Below are 5,673 nucleotides of genomic sequence, written 5' to 3' on the forward strand. Positions count from 1 at the left end.
GGATCATTATATTATTATTGCACGTGAGTTTGCCGTGCAGCACGTGAGTTGGCCGTGCGGATCCAGATATTTATATTATGGCACGTGAGTTGTCCCTCATTTACTGTTCAAATTATGTGTTGCAATTGATTTATGACTTATCGGGTTAGTTGGTTTGGGTCCGGAAGGAATTCGAAATGAAATAAGACACTTAGTCTCATAATTGAAAATTTAAGTTAGAAAAATGGACCGGATATGGACCTATATGTAAGCGACCTCGGATTTGAATTTTGATAATTCCAATAGCTCCGTATGGTATTTTTGGCTTAGGAGCGTGTCCGGAATATTATTTAGAGGTCCATAGTGGAATTAGGCTTGAAATGCCGAAAGTTAAATTTTTGGGAAGTTTGACCGGTGGGGTTGACCTTTTGATATCGGGGTCGAAATCCGATTCTGAAAATTTGAATACTTCCGTTATGTCATTTATGACTTGTGTGCAAAATTAGAGGTCAATCGAATGTGATTTGATAGGTTCCGAAGTCGTTTGTAGAAATTGAAAATTTCAAAGTTCATTAGGCTTGAATCTATGTGTGATTCATGTTTTAGTGTTGTTGGATGTGATTTAAAGGCTCGACTAAGTTCGTATGATGTTTTAGGACTTGTTGGTACATTTGGTTGAGGTCCCGGGGGCCTCGAGTGAGTCTCGGATGGTTAACGAATCAAATTCGGACTTAGAAGAAATAGCTGAAGTTTCTGCCCTCTGTTGCCATCGCACCTGCGGAAATTCCATCGCAGGTGCGAGCTCGTAGAAGCGATCCTGGCAAGCGCAGATGCACAAATGGACTGTGGGGCAGTAGTCGCAGGTGCGAGGGAAATTTTGCACCTACGTGAGCGTAGATGCGGAGGGTCGCGCGCAGAAGCGGCTTACGCAAGAGCGCAAATAAGCACACAGATGCGGGAGTTTTTCCGCACATGCGGTTGGTGCAGAAGCGGCCATGTTTCCGCAGGTGCGAAAACCTCTGGGCAGTACAAAAATAGAGGGGTTTCGAGCTTTTGCCATTTTTGGGCATTTCAAGCTCGGGTTTGGCGATTTTGAGCAAGGATTTTACGAGAAAACTTGAGGTAAGTCCCTTGTGATTATTTCTACTCCATAATATTGAATTATCATCGAATAATCCGACTAGATTACATGTTTTTGAGGTATAAATCGGGGGTTTTGAACTTAGGGATTTGAAATAAGATTTGATGATTTGGAGGTCGAGTTGATGTCGAATTTTGGTAAAATTAGTATGGTTAGACTCGTGGTGGAATGAGCTTTCGGATTTTGTAACTTTTATCGGTTTCTGAGACGTGGGCCCCATAGGCAATTTTTGAGCTAATTTTCGGATTTTCATGAAAAATTATTGTTTTCTTATGGAATTAATTCCAATGAATTTTATTGACTGAAATGAATTATTTATGACCAGATTCGAGGCGTTTGGAGACCAATTCACGAGGAAAGGGCATTGCAGAATAAGAATTTCACGGCTTGAAGTAAATAATAGTTTTAAATCTGGTCCTGAGGGTATGAAACCCCGGATTTTGGTATCATGCGATTATTTTGGAGGTGACGCACATGCTATGTGATGGGCGTGTGGACGTGCACCGAGGGGATTGTGATTTGGTCCGTCCAGGGAAACTATAAAGTTGAATAATTTGTTGTTAGCTATATGCTCTCCATGTGTTGATAAAATTTGACTGTAAATCATGTTAGAAATCATGCTTAGGCTATGTGATAGTACTGTTGGGACCCACAGAGGTCGTGTACTTGTTGAATTGCCTACTAAATGTTATATTTACTCAGTCTTAGTTTTTACTTGCATATTTTATCTCAGTCTCTGTTATTATTATTGATACATCATATCATTGTTGTTTGGGCTGATTTCATGATTATTGAGTGCCCGAGAGACTGGAGAGATATATGACTGAGGGAGGCCGAGGGCCTGATTGTGAGGATATATTTTGGATCGGGGTTGCCCGCCTGCAGCATGCCTTATTGGCTTATTATTGCATGTGAGTTGGCCGTGCAGCACGTGAGTTGGCCGTGCGGATCATTATATTATTATTGCACGTGAGTTTGCCGTGCAGCACATGAGTTGGCCGTGCGGATCCAGATATTTATATTATGGCACGTGAGTTGTCCGTGCAGTACGTGAGTTGTCCGTGCTTATAGCGCTTGGGCTGTAGGAGCCCCTCATGAGTCTGTACACCTCCAGTGAGCGCGGGTACCCATTGAGAGTGAGTGATGAGGGCTGGGAGCCCAGTGTGCGATTGTTGTCCTAAGAGGTTGTACTTGATTTCCATTTGTTGTTACACTTAGTTGCTATCTGTCATTGTTGTGAAATCTCTGAAAGATTGTTGATATACGGATTACATGAACAAAAACTGTATAAAAATTGATTTGACATTAAACTGCCAGATTTGATAGCATGTCTATTCTTTTGCTGGAATTACTGGAAATGAACCATAACTGTGTAGCTCGTTACTATATTCAGTTCCTTATCTATCATTGTTACTTGCTGAGTTCGTTGTACTCATACTACACCATGCACTTCATGTGCAGATCCAGGTGTTCCCGGACATAGCGTATGTTGATCCTTTCGCGCGGTTGATTTTTAGGAGATTTTGAGGTAGCTACCGTGTTCCGCAGACCTTGTCTCTCCTTCTCTATCTCTTTGTTCACTGTATTTGGTCTCAGACTATTATAGACTATATTTTCCAGATTGGTATTCATGTTAGATGCTCATGTACTTAGTGACACCAGGTTTTGGGGAGTGTTTGTATTGTATTTAAATATTATATTTTCAATCTTGAGAAAAATTGTGGTTTATTGAGATTTTCGGCTTGCCTGGTATTTAGATAGGCGTTATCATGACGGGTGAGATTTTGGTTCGTGACAAGTTGGTATCAGAGCCTAGGTTACATAGGTCTCACGAGTCATAAGCAGGTTTAGTAGAGTCTTGCGGATCGGTACGGAGACGTCTCTACTTATCTTCGAGAGGCTGCAGAACCCTTAGGAAAATTTCACTTTCTTGTATTCTGTCGTGCGAATTTGTTGATTCTGGAAACTAAATTTCTGCTATTCTATTCTCTCACAGATGGTGAGGACACGTACTACCGGATCGGATGGTCAGCCACCAGTTAGGGCCGCGAGAGGCCGGGGCCGTGGTAGAGGTCGGGGCCGAGGTAGAGGCCGAGGTGTAGCTCGTACCACAGTTGGAACAACACCTGTAGTACCACCAATTATTCCAGCACAGGAGCAGATTCCAGATATAGTTGAGCTGACAGGGTCAGCTCAGGCACCAGCCGTGCCCATTGAGATTGCAGGCATTCAGGAGACTTTGGCCCAGATATTGGCAGCCTGCACTGGTCTTACTCAGGTGGTTTCGGCTCAGGCTACACCTGCCACTTCTCAGGATGGGGAAGGTACTCACACCCCTGTTGCCCGTACTCCAGACCAGGTAGTATAGGGATTCAGATACCGGGAGCGCTATCAGCCCAGCCGGTTATAGTTGCTCAGGCCCCAGTAGTTCCTGTTATGGCAGATGATGAGCATAGGAGGCTTGAGAGATTTGAGAGGCTTCAACCTCCACCATTTAGCGGTACTGAGTCAGAGGATGCTTAGGATTTTCTGGATAGGTGTCAACGGATGCTTCAGACAGCGGGTATTCTGGAGACTAGTGGGGTCTCATTCACTACTTTTCAATTTTCTGGGTCTGCACTCAGATGGTGGGAGGCTTACGAGAGACGTAGGCCTGTTGGCGCAGCACCCCTTACTTGGCATCAGTTCTCCATGGTCGTTTTGGAGAAGTTCGTACCTCAGTCCCATAGAGAAGAGTTGCGCAGACAGTTTAAGAAGCTTCGCCAGGGTGATATGCTTGTGACGCGATACGAGATGAGATTTTCTGAGTTGGCTCGTCACGCAGTCTGGTTGGTTCCCACTGATAGGGAGAGGATTAGGATGTTCATTGATGGCCTCACATATCAACTGTGATTACTTATGACTAGGGAGAGAGTATCTGGTGCTACTTTTGATGAGGTAGTGGACATTGCTCAGTAGATAGAGATGGTTCGTAGCCAGGAACGTGGAGAGAGAGAGGCTAAGAGGCCTTGTGGTCCGGGTGATTACAGCGGTGTTCCTTCAGGGGGTCAGTTTCACCAAGGTAGGGTTCATTCTTATAGACACGCTCAGACGGGTCGTCCATCTCATTATGGTGCATCAGCTAGCCATGGTTCTTACATTGCTCACTCAGGCCAGTCTTCATTCCGTGCACTACCAGCGTAGAGTTCTCATCATGCCTCATCCGCACAGGTTTCTGCAGGTCATTCCTTGGGTTATCGGTAGCAGCAGTTCCGTTAGAGGAGGGGTTATTTCGAGTGCGGAGAATTTGGACATTTCAAGAGAGAGTGTCCTAGGCTGTTGAGTGGGGTTTCATAGCAGAGTTCTCGACCGACGGCACCAGCACCAGCAGTTGCACCACCCGCCCTGCTATCTCGGGGTAGGGGTCAGGCAGCTAGGGGTCGCCCAAGAGGGGGAGGCCGATCAGGTGGTAGGCAGGCTCGATTCTATGCTTTTCCTGCCAGGCCAGATGTTGTTGCCTCAGACACAGTGATCACAGGTATTGTTTCAGTGTGCCACAAGGAAGCTTCTATATTATTTGATCCTGGTTCCACTTATTCATATGTATCATCATATTTTGCTCATTAACTGGATATGCCTTGTGAGTCCTTAGTTTTACCTGTTTGTATATCTACACCGGTGGGCGATATTATTACTGTGGATCGTGTGTATCAGTCGTGTGTGGTAACTATTGGGGAACTGGAGACTAGAGTTGATCTCTTATTACTCGGTATGGTTGATTTCGATGTAATCCTAGGTATGGATTGGTTGTCTCCATGTCATGCTATTCTGGACTGTCACGCAAAAATCGTGACGTTGACGATGCCGGGGTTGCCAAAGGTTGAATGGAAGGGTTCTCTAGATCTTGTTCCTAGCAGGGTAATTTCTTATATTAAGGCCCAACGTATGGTTGGAAAGGGATGCTTGTCATATTTAGCCTTTGTGAGAGATGTTGATGCAGATGCTCATATTATTGATTCAGTACCGGTCGTGCGAGACTTTCCGGATGTATTTCCTGCAGACCTGTCGGGTATGCCACCCGACAGGGATATTGATTTCGGTATTGACTTGGTATAGGGCACTCAGCCCATTTCTATTCCTCCGAATTGTATGGCACCAGTTGAGTTAAAAGAATTGAAAGAGCAACTTCAAGAACTCCTTGAAAAGGGGTTTATTAGGCCTAGTGTATCACCTTGGGGTGCACCATTTCTGTTTGTGAAAAAGAAAGATGGTACTATGCGGATATGCATTGATTATAGGCTGTTGAACAAAGTTACAATCAAGAATAAATATCCATTACCGCGTATTGATGATTTATTTGACCAGCTTCAGGGAGCGAGGGTGTTCTCCAAAATTGATTTGAGGTCTGGGTATCACCAGTTGAAAATTTGGGATTCGGACATTCTAAAGACGGCATTCAGGACTCGTTATGGCCACTATGAATTTCTTGTGATGTCTTTTGGGCTAACCAATGCCCCAGCAACATTTATGCATTTGATGAATAGTGTATTTCAGCCATATCTTGATTTATTTGT

The sequence above is a fragment of the Nicotiana tomentosiformis genome, chromosome 6, assembly GCF_000390325.3.
Source record: "Nicotiana tomentosiformis chromosome 6, ASM39032v3, whole genome shotgun sequence".
Classification (NCBI taxonomy): Eukaryota; Viridiplantae; Streptophyta; class Magnoliopsida; order Solanales; family Solanaceae; genus Nicotiana; species Nicotiana tomentosiformis.